This window comes from Trichogramma pretiosum, unplaced genomic scaffold (genome assembly GCF_000599845.2).
Source record: "Trichogramma pretiosum strain Unisexual culture from Peru unplaced genomic scaffold, Tpre_2.0 scaffold52, whole genome shotgun sequence".
Taxonomy (NCBI): domain Eukaryota; kingdom Metazoa; phylum Arthropoda; class Insecta; order Hymenoptera; family Trichogrammatidae; genus Trichogramma; species Trichogramma pretiosum.
Genome location: NW_019641695.1, coordinates 1,135,375 through 1,147,664, shown reverse-complemented (window position 1 = coordinate 1,147,664; position 12,290 = coordinate 1,135,375). Strand labels below are relative to the sequence as shown.

General features: G+C 38.0%; 1 protein-coding gene across 2 annotated transcripts in view; it reads right to left on the bottom strand.

The window, feature by feature from the left end:
• LOC106650740 overlaps positions 1 to 12,290 on the bottom strand; it is a 51,018-nt gene that overhangs the window by 15,491 nt on the left and 23,237 nt on the right. The window contains exon 2 of one of the 2 annotated variants that reach the window (XM_014368924.2): positions 3,782 to 3,846. The exons of the other annotated variant lie outside the window; for it this stretch is intronic. The gene's annotated coding sequence lies outside the window, so the exon portion shown is untranslated. The remainder of the gene's footprint in view (positions 1 to 3,781; positions 3,847 to 12,290) is intronic. 2 annotated transcript variants of the gene reach the window in all.

The window sequence follows — 12,290 nt, the reverse complement described above, 5'->3', positions numbered from 1 at the left end:
TTATGAGTCTATAGCTAATTTGGAATTATTTTCTCGATAATAAATTTGAATTCTTCCCTTTTCTTTCCACAAGTATGTGCCTTCTAGAGGTCTCAAATTTTTTATGATTTCCATTTTGAACTCTGTTACAAAATAGAATCAAATGTCGATTCACGCATTGAAATGCATATATTAGCTTATCAATTATAAGGCTGAAAATATCCTTGTTTATAATTTCTGTGAATCAATAGAAATTTTCCATTCTCGTAAAAAAAAATTATAACATTCTCTATGATATCAACAGAGTAGAGAATTATTACTTTACTTTGAGTTATGGATTTTATGTATTAAAATTTAATTTAAGTTCATGATATGTTATTAATTTCATTGAAATTATATGTATATTTTCAAATTCACAAAATTTTTTTACATATCTTGCATATTTAGCAGCAAGTGTCATGTTATGTAAACAGCTGCAACTATAAATGTTAGAGGAAGCGCGAAGCGCGCATCTCAATTTTAAAAGTAGGCTCAAAAATATGCAATCGATGATATAAAATGCATGATATGTTCTGAATTCGAAATGGGATAGTTTACGGGAAAATAAGAATCTCATACGCCTTTGGGATGAATTGTAAACATCGTTATGTGTTAGTATTATTAGATATACAAACATGAGCAGTCGAACGATCATGAGCAAAAGCCAGTCCTACAAACCTATATACGAGCAGGACTTTTGAGACTTGCCGCGCGTGCGGGGCTTTTTTACAGTGATCGCAACTTTTTAAGGTCGCCAGCAAAACTGCGTTACTCGTGATAAAGTTTTAAAAGTATTCCATCCATGAAAATTAATTGCTTTTTTCAAAAGCCAATTTTTCTTGCTTAAAACGACTTGGAAGTCTAGGATATTTTTCAGTGAAATCGCAGGGGCACGTAAAGTGCCCATCTAGTTATTTGAACTCATAAGCCATTTGAATGCAGATATATGCGCTTGTCATGTACGCAGGTAGCCGATAAAGGCCAAGAAAATCTTGGCACTCGTAAATACAAGAATTATACGAGAAGAATAAAAAAGGAGAGGAAAAATGCGAACGCGAGCAAGAAGCCGGAGCTTTTATCTGCGCTGTTGGCATTAAATGTGCGAATCCTGGAGGGCTATATGCGTTGCATTCAAGTTCAAGCTTACACCTTTCTTTGGCGAGCGCGAATACAGCAATAAAAAAGGCGTGCGCGCGACCGAACGATAAAGAAGAGGCTCTTGTAAAGTGCAAAATTTTATGGTATAAATGCGTGTATAGGAATACGGGCGCTCGGAAGTGTGCGTACACATTTAACGAGGCGTACGAGGAAACACGTGTATATGCACTACATATATGTCTGCGTATACATATGATACATTTATGCAGAGTGCGCGCGGCTGACTGCGCTGGGTCACACACTCGCACACGCTCGAGATTTTCGGTATCTTTTTATCTGCGCTGTCGCGCGTTTCTTCCTTTCCCCCCTTTTTCGCTTTTCTCAGATGCGCTTTAATTTATGAATGAAAGTTGTGGCTGGCCGAAGAGAAAAAAAGAGAGCGAGATAGAGACGAGTCGAGCAAAACTTTTCATTTTTGGCCTTTGATTGGATTATTTATCGATATTGTACATCAACACACCCGCGCGAACTTCGCTTCTGAGAAGAAAGTGCTCGGGCTCTTCGACCAAGCGACTCTTACGTTGAAGTTACGTATTTCCTCGCGTCACATTCGCAACCATTGTATTAAACGCGCCTGTGTCACGCGAGTCTCGTAAGTATGAGCGTTATGTAGGTGATAAAACATCCAATCGCGGATAGTTGTAAAATTATTTACGATCCGACTCGATCGCGACATATTTGCGCGGCACATGGAAAATGAATATTGATGTCGCTTTGGCATGAAAAATTGTACTTGCAGTGCATCGTATTAATCGATTGATGACTGAATTGCATCCGTGTCGCAGAACATGTTTTTTTCTCTTTTCACGAGTGATGTCAATCCGCTTAATGAACTGGCCAATAAACAAGGATCAGTTCATTTTTTACTTCTTCAAATCAAAAGACATTTTTTCCCAACGGACTCGCGCGCGCAGTGGAAAATTTTATCATAACATTATATACTAATATTGTCGCGCTTTTAATATTGAGATTATATAAAAAATTTTGCATTTAATCGCGCATGTAACATCGACTAGCTGTCATTGATATTTTTATCGGTTCTACCGTCGATTATTCAATATTTGTAGCTTCAATTAATTCCTTATTTATTATATATTCTTCGCTTGTATGCAATTGAAACTTCAATTCGTTGCCGTGCTGCTGCAGCTTCGAGTTGCGAAACGCGCCGGCGGCGCGATATATTTATGTGCTTAACGATCTTGTAGCAAATTGAAAATCGAAACTCGAGTCTACCGGTCCAGACCTCTGCAGCTAAATTGAATTGTTTTCGAAGGACACATTTTGAGCGAGTCACTGTCATAAGCGAATATTAAATTGCGCGATAAAAAAAACGACGAAAAACAAAAAAGAGGATAAAGGTAAAAAAAAGCATAGCCATGACATTGGCCACCCGATCATTTTGACAAATTAGGCCACCACCAAAGGATATATCTCGGCTACATATTTTGCCTTTTATATTTTTGCCCTTGAAAAAACCACTTCGTCACAGCACGAGGTGCATATGAACGTACTCGTATGTACGCGAAATAAGCGTAATAAGATTTATCTTTTGCACTCAGCATAGTGTATACTGCACAGGTTTTTCGCGGCGCGATCGCATAGCTCCGCAGGTAAATAATTCATCCTTTTCCTTCTGCATGCGATTTTATAGTGTTGCGCTTTAACCCAGCATCGAAATCACTAAACTGCATATTTAGAAGATAGCTAATGTACGAATGCATCAGCGGACCGAAGACATCTGCTTTATTAAAAAGTTCTACAACGCTGTTAATTTTCATTGTGAAAAATAGTCAAGCTTAGGATTTCATGAAATATTTTCGTTGACAAATCTTTTATACTGCAATTCGGGATATAAATACACTATTTGCTTGTTTACTGTTCACTCTTATATATTGTAATCAAAATCACGAATTTGAAGCATCAAAATTGAAAAAGTATTTGAGAATTGAAAATTAAACTTTGATTCTTTTGATGAGAAGGCGGCACTTGTTTCATGAAGCGGTCATGCCAAACAAACCAGGTGAGCCAGCTATAACTCAATTTATTTCCTTTAACTTGAAACAGTAACATTATGCTTCACTTCTTATAGAAGAAATACAGCGTCAACGGCACATATAGTCACGTATGAATAAAAATTCGGTCGGAACTCAATCTTTATCAATGTTAGAATTTTCATAAAATGACTACGAACGATTAGTAGACTGAAACAACTAGCAACTCGAAAAATAAAAAAACGATCATTTCTGTCTCAAAACTTTCTTTTTTACTCGGAAAACTATAATGAATAATTTCTGTAAAGACAAAAATGGTTCTTTTTCATATTTTTTTTCATGCTACCCCAGCCGAAACTAACCTTTTTCGTCCCGGCGGCAAAAACGAATAGTATATTACTGCCCTAGGCCGCGAAAAACAGAAAAGTCCCAGAGTACGTGTAATTAGTGGCCGAGGGGAAGCCTATAGGCCTGAATACTATTTTTTTTCTCTGATTCATTTATTCAGAGAATTTTGATGTCAATAAATTCAAAATATATTTAAGTAAATAATGAACACGTTAAACAAAAATAAAAATCATAAAAATAGTAACTTGAATGAATTTTAAACTTACTCGATTTTTATTAATGATGATGCAGCATTGGGGGATCTGCTCGAAGTTTCATTTATTCTCGATACCTGATTGAAAAAAAAGAAAGAAAATAAGTAAATTTTATTTACATTCAAGCCATTGGCAATATTTATATTTGAAGAGGCGAGCGTGACGATGGCATTGACTTCAAATGTATACTCATAAATGTTACGTTCACCCCGCGACGTAGACAACGGCAACCGAGTTTTATTTCGCCCTCGAGTCTGCTATTCATAAATGACGCTGCGAGTTTTGGCATGAAACCAGAAACCCATGTATATATGCACGTAATATACACGAGATAGACTGACGAGCTTCGTGTAAGTCTAAACTGTAATAACTAAGATTTTACCTGCTAGTTGAAGTTTCTCGATTCAGTTTTAGTTTTAATTACGACGATTTTAGCTTTGTAAACTTATATGCGTGCACTTATGAATTATTTCTGAAATTAGGTGAAATGTGGCCAAACATTTAAATTTTAAATTGACCCATGATCTTTTCAAATGTGATAAAATATTTTGTTTTTTGTTCAACATCACCTTATAAGTAGCTGAGATACAATAAAACTACTTCAACCCTGGAATCTAAATTATGTTAAAATTTCAGGTCAATTCTGTAACTCTTCAGAAGTTATTTAAATTTAGTTTGTTTTAGTCTTATTGTTTAGTTTTTATTTACTTAATTTTATTTGATTTGAAATTTTCGTATTCTTTCTGCCCAAAAATACATGATTATTATAAAGGATAGATGATGTAGAGGACTATAAATCATTTTAGATTGAATAAAGTAACTTTTGACGCGTGTAAAAAGAGTACATTACGTAACTGCAAGGAGAAAAATTTATAGTAAAAATTGCTATAGGTCTTAATAAAAGTATGACATCTTTGAGGTAAGGGAAAATTTTACTAAAATCCTTTGTAATTTTTACAATATTTCTCTCAATTTTTATTTTATTTCTTATAATTTTTATACATTTTATAGCAACTTTTCACCCGAACGTCAAAGATGTCACACTTTTATTAAGACCTATAGTCATTTTTCCAAAATTTAAAGAAATTATTACTATATTTCTTCTCTCCGTGTGAGGCGGGAGATTGACAACCGTCTCAGTTACGTATTTTTCATCATCGAGTGCAGGAAGTTTTTATTTCCCGCACGCTTTGATAAAATAATAGATTACGCAACGGGGGCGGGAGGTTGTCGATCTGCACGAGTGTCGAGTTTGCAGCCTGAACGTAGCGAGGGTTGCATTGACACAAGTGCAAGATTGACAACCTCCCGCCCCCGTTGCGTACACTAATTTTCATTACAACGTGCGGAAAGTCGATTTTCATCACAGCGTGCGGGAAGTGCTATTTCCCGCACGCCGCACCATGCGGGAAAATCTTAAAATCGACTTCCAGCATTCGATGATGAAAAAAACTATACGTAACTATACGTACTATTTAAGATCGCCAGCCGTGCGCGAAAGTAGCACTTTCCGCACGCAGTGATGAAAAATAGTATACGTCACTCGTGCGCGTGGTGCTTCTCGCACGAGTCTCAGTTTGTCGCCCGAGCGCAGCGACGTACTTTATGACGAGGAATGCAATGGTAACCTTGAACATACCCTCAGATCTACAGCGAACCAAAATCGATTTATTGACACGTGACCCCCATTTTTTATTGCAGATTTGAAAAGACCGAAAAATGTTACAATAGACTATGTCTTTTCTTTTTCCTTCAAGTTCATTTTAAAGGCACTACAGATAGAAATAAAATGCTTATTTAACTAAAATCCAATTAAAATAAGGAATTTATTTATAATTCTAGCAACCTTAAAATGATCTTTAAAGAAACAAGAAAAAATATATGTCAACGTAAAATTTTCTGCCTTTTCAAATCTGCAATAAAAATGAGGGTCACCGTGTTAAAAATTGATCTATGCTTCGCGGTAGCTGTGAACTTAAGTTCCAAATTTTTACGTGATTTTCAATACTAAAACGGTATTATTTTGTATATGGCGCACAAAAGTGCATATACAAAAACACTATCAAATTTTTCCGTGTTCATGCATTTTTTTACGTTTTTAGGACCCCAAAGAACGCTTTGCCGTGACCCTTACTCGCGTACCACGAAAAATTCCGTGTAGTGATGGTTTATTTGCGTATAAAAGTTGCATCGCAATATCATAGTTAAAACACTTGTTAGTTGAACGAATCATTTACATCCTGTTATTTGAACTCATAAATAGGCCGCTTGCCACATATATCTCAAAATTGTTCACTTCATCAAACTATAAAAGCGAAAGTTTGATAGCTCTACACCATCACAAATGCAGGGCATTTATATGATTATATTTTTTCAAATCTCAATATGCACTAAGAGCATAAGTAACTCTAGTCAGTGTTTCACTCACTAAGTAAACCTTGCGGAAAAACTAGTGAAATTTATGCTACAATCAACAAGATAAGGATTGTCAGTTGCCGAAAAAAATAACGTTAATGCATTATTTATGGATCTTGGACAAATATGATATTTACAAATCATATATTTAACGTTTCCTGATGAATATTTCTTGCTTATAGCATTTGAATTTATTTCTGGAAAATTTATTTGCCACTTTTCAATGATTGTATTTTATGCATGCATTATCCTTCGCTGATACAAAATGTGTTCGATAATATTATAGATCGAGTCCATCTTGTAGCTGCACACGCATAATAAGGCAGTGTGGCGTCGCCTACAAGAAAGAATTACCTTAATACAAGTGAATTATTACCATGTAATTAGCATATTACAGAAAAGCGAAAAATATTTCCTTCGTTTTTTTTCTTTTTTTCATAATCGCAAAATAAAGTTGAGCGCTATGAAAAAATATGGCGCCGTCGACATGCACATACATCATCGTGTGATGCAAATGCGTTGAAAAAAAAAAAACAGTTAATCACTCATTTGCAAGCTCCGCTACGCACATAAGTACTCGGATACAATGTATAATACATACTTTTACATTAGAGTGTGAAAAATGTATCCTAAAATTTGTTTTGTAAAGTGCTAACTTTCCGAGTTTAAAAATCAATAAGAATTTCAACTAAAACTTTGCACTTTTCGAACATTTTAACGAGCAAAGTTATATTTGATAAGTATTTTTGAAGTACGTCTAAATTTTTTCAAAACTTTTCTGATACATTTTTGAATTTTTGAAAAAGTAGCAGAATCCAAAAACCAAAAATGACTCGAAAAATTCTGACGTATTTTTTAATAGATTTTAAACCCTTTTTCACGTACAGAAATAAAGTTATAGTAATTTTAACCTGTAATAGGTTGGAGCGAACATTTTAATGTGTAGTAGTGGAACAGTAAGTGTCGTTCATTTGGTAAAGAACCAAAATCGTTAATCCAGCGTAGTGGCGACTGTTTATATGTATAACATAAGCGGCAATAATAATAGAACACGAGCAGATCAGGTATGCCTCTTATTACGCTGGATTTACGTTTTCTTTTCATTGCCTAATTAATTGATTACCCAAGTTCAGATACGTATGTGCATCGTAGACGGCAAAAATGAGCATGTCAAAGAGTACTTATAACAAGTTGGAATTGTTGTTTTAAAATAGGAGCGATGCACGCACGCGCATACACGCGTGATGGATGCGTACGGCACACATCCGATCGCGTCGAGCGCTCGGATGAATTATTATCGTCGACGGGCTCCGCGGCTCTGTGTAAGATAGATAATCGGGCGCGCTTGACGCAGACAATCTGCATAATTGAATTGCAACATTTGCATAAACAATTAGCAGTAGCAGGTGTTCGGGCCATGTGTATTGATTTCGAGTCAAGATTTCTATCGATTCGATCATCAAAGATGAAAAAAAATCGCTTATTCATATCGTTTTGATTCTTATGCCTTCCACTGAGTAATCGGCTGCAACGAAGAAAACAATGCTGCACTTCTTGATCGTCGATTGAGCATCCTAAATCTGCTATAGCATAAGTAGTTATTTTATTTGCATCCAAGCGCTATAACTCAAAACTATAAGTTTGCGGCTGCGATCGCATGGTTAATCGCGCCTCTGCTGATCTGCCGCGGGAATTTGTGCAGACATTAAGCGGCGCCGCTAATGCAAATTTCAACATTTTTTCGTTGTGTAGCTCGCCCGTTTTGTGGACTCTTGTTTCCCGGAACGTATGTGTTGACGTTAATCGTGTATACATTAACGCAATTACAACTTTTTTTGTTGTTTTTTTTTAACCTTTTTTCCTTTCATTGTCGGTCAGGCCGCAGATGCTTCAAGTTCTGATGATTAATTTTATGAGTCGTAAATTTCTGTATAATAGATCCTAATGAAACATCCCGAATAGTAAAATGCATGCGACTCTAATAAAGAAGATTTTTCGCAATCTCCGTAGTACATTCAACTTGCTGGTCGTGCACCTCAGCGACTTAACCAGTAATTGAAAAATGGAAAAGTTAAAAAATGTGAAAAGTACATTGATCGGCATAAGTTATAATGAACTTACGTGTAGGGTAGCACAGATTTTAACACTATTCCAATGGCATGCGGCAAACTGAGAAATGAGACTGCAAGCAAAATTGATCGGCTATTTCAATTTATATCGGGACATTCCAATCTTATTGTAGAACGATTTGGCCTTTGTTTTACGCAGAGATCGAAGACCGTGTCTCTTCCGAGAAACGATGAGAAAGCTGGTCAGATTTTTACGCTAGTGCATGTGATATGGTAAGTAAGTATTACTGGCCAGTTTGCACGTCGCGCGAAAGCAAAATAAGAGAAACAGATCGTTTAAGAGGCTCTTTTTTATCGCCACTCGAAGCCAATTCATCATCGTCGTCAATTCGTGAAAATTCAAACGATCCGAGCAGCCGCGTCTATAGCCAGACGGACGCAAGTACTTAAAGGAAAAAAGAGAAAAAAATAAAATCAATAACGTCGACGACAATTTGTCAGAATCAGAGCTCGGATCGCGTAACGCATTAACAAGCTGGGGCGAGCGAGCAAAAACGTTTCGTATCAATCGGCTGAATTTTTCCGTCGTCGCGCTCGTGCACAGTCATTGCGGCGACACGAGCCGTTCAGGCCGCCGACGACGATGAGTAAAGAGACGCGATGATAAAGAAAAAAAGGAGCGAGGGAAAATGTACGTATATATACGCGTATAGCAAGGCTCCAAGACGACTTTGCGGCCGTAACCCCCCGTGCGCGGTGTCTGTTCCAAGTTGGCGCTATATGGCATAAATGTATAACAAACGAGAGAATCGTCCAGTCGCGCGCTTCTATACATAACGATATATGTCATGCGGGCGGCCGGCGCATATGTACCTACTTGCGCGTACGATATAAACTCGAGAAGGCGTTATCCAGTGGCGCCTATGTAACTACGCGCTTATCTCTCCTGCTTCGGAGCTACGTACGCGCCGGTATTAATAATAACGCTCAAAGCTCCGCGCTAAATGGATTTTTTGTCTCCGCGCGAAACTGCCGAGAAAACTTTTTCTTCTCGCCAACGCGTCGATCGGCTCGAATGAGCGCTCGAGTATACGCAGGAGTAGCGCCGCGCACCACTGCACACGTATACGCTCTGGGTATATAGGTATATCCGACGCGTCGGTATAATCGCCTCGCGTTTAATAATATAACCAGGTTTTCCAGCTGCGACACGAGCTTGCGACGCACGCCGACATTCGAGCAAGCGATCCGAGCGAGATTATTAACATACTGATATTGTAATATGCTTGCATAAGTTTATTTATCGCCATGATTTTTAAATGCCCGCGGCTTTGCTCGTCTTTAAATCGATCTCGACTAATCGGGCTTTTATCTTCGAGCGACTTATCGTCGCGATTCGAGCCTAGAAAAATGTACCTCCGCAATGCGATCTGTAAGCAAAGCGAAGAGGATTTTTTCGCGTGGGAATGCCGCTAGCAAATTTTATCCTTTTACTTTCTGCATGCGCAAAAAATACTAAATTCATCCACAGGAACCTGCTTTTACTCTCGCGGTTCAACGTGTCACTGGCAAAAAAAAATGTTTATGGGTAAAATATTTCGAATCTCGTCTTATGAGCTTAGAAGTCCCCGTGCAAATTGACGTAAATCTACTTACTCGGCAGCTCCCTTTAAAATATGCTGGCTTTTTTTCCTCCTAATGGAGTATTGTCGTCACCCCTGACTTTGTTAAATTTCAACAAATCCTTAAAAATGTAGTGTAGCTTAAGAGCTTTGGATGTGAGAATCATTTGGCCTTTAAATTTCATTAAAAATACAGAGCCGAAGGCATCGTTAATAAGAATTTAAAAATAAGTTATCTACATTCAACGAGAACATTTATCAAATCTGCAAGGATGAATTCTCGATAATCGATGAAAAAAGAAGACGACGCTTATGTTTATAAAACGGTGAGCGGGTATTACGAGTTACTCAATTGAAAAGAAAAAAAAACGGTGAAAATGAAATAAAAAAAAGGAGAGAAAAGGAATTAATTCACCCGGTCTCGACGCACATTAACATGGATAATTGACACTGTTTAAGGCGCGCGTACTCTCGTATACGTACGCGTGCGAGGAAGGCGCATACGCGCGCGTGAGAGAATGACCGCTTGACACGAATATTAAAGAGATATAAAAGTCGTCGGACAGCAATCAGTCTCGAGCGGTGCGCTCTCCTCGCAGCGCATGTATATATGCATATCGCACGCACACGTTGGAATACTTTTTGCCCTTCGCTCGGTTGGGCACAATCTGGACCAGAGGCAGAACGAGTGGCTGTCACAAATGGATCGCCGTATGCAACCGCCCGCCGCTCTTGCTGCGAAACCAGGATAAAAGACGCATAAAGAAGAGGACGACGACGATGCGACGAGGAGGTGTTTGTAGACGCTTACTTTTAGCAGCCACTGCGCGTCATTATCTCGACGCGCGAACAGAGCAACAGAGCGAAAAAAAGAGGTGTGATACACACGCGCGCTGAGAAACTAAAACATAAGATCTTAACGAAGCCACAATTTTTAGATCGATCGTTGCATTCTAACGTATCCTCCGAACGGATAACGATGTTACAAGGACTTGCGAAATTCCTCGATTGAATTTCTCGGCGCAGGAATCAAATTTTCACGCCAAAAAATAAGGCTCGAATAGTTACGTGACTCGTCGTTATTCATTCGTTTATTTTTATTATTATAAATAGCTCAGGCGATGATTTATGCATAACAAAGATACAAATAAACATTTTAAACTTTCTACATTAAGGAAACGTAGATCTGCGCTTAATCAGGCAGCACACATAAAGTCGAAGCATTAGCGTATAATATAGTGGTGTAATCGGAAGCGCGGACTGCGTTATAGCTGCGCACTCCAGCCTATGTACCTCATATATACAGAGCATATAAGTATAATAGCAGCTCGTACAGATATACAGCCGTATGGGCCCTTTACTTATACTTGAGTTTTTATCGCGCTCCGGCACAACACTCACATGTCACGAATGTAGGACTTTTATTTATGAAGTGCGAGAGCGTGTTCGTGTGATATAGGCTTTGGCTTTGCAGGCAGCAAATAATATCGCATTACCCATATTATATGCCTGAGCGTTTAATACATCACGCGTTTGTTCAATACTCCCCTTTTTTTCTCCTCTCTCTCTCTCTCTCTCTTTCTCTCTCTCACTCGCTTCCTTTTTTTTATTAAATTATTATTCACGACGGAGTGGGCCCAGTTATACTGCTTTCTTTTTTGCAAACGTATAAGCCTCCGAGTCTGTATGTATAATATACTTTTTGCGAGTAAAAAATACATCGACCGAGACGAAGACTATAAAATTTCGATTGTGCTCGCTTTATAACGCGTCTCTGTATATTATCATACGTACGCGTTAATGTACGTAAAGAGACTCAAGCTGATCTTCGTCTTTGCGCGGGAGCAGTGATACGTTGCAAGCGTCCACCAAACCATCGGACCAGTTCGCAAGAAAAAGTCATAAAGATACACCTAATTGTAGAACAAAGACAAGGCGATTGAAACGTTGCTTGTCGATCGCTATAATTGTAACATGGACGAGCTGCACTTAAAATTCTCTCGTTTTACACATAGAAATTATCGACTCATGGATCAATCTGTCGTAAAATACATGCAAATATTGTTCTTTTATTGCCTATATACATCACGATATTTACTGGATTGCCTCGATAAGGCGCCATGCCAAGAATATCGCATCATAGACAAACACATGTACATGTGCGCATTAACTCCCTCCTTTACTCGCTTTCATGCCGCACATACACTTACACACTCGCACACGCGCGCCTTCTCACGATGTTTTACTGCATTTCCAACTATTTTACGTAATGACTATATATATACTTTTAGCTGATATAGATGCCAAGTACATTTGTGCAAATGGACTTTTAAAGCCTATTAAATGGGATCTGTATGTAAACATCGTGTCATGTGCAATTCTCATTGGAGACAAGAGTTTGAGCGTTCAAACAGA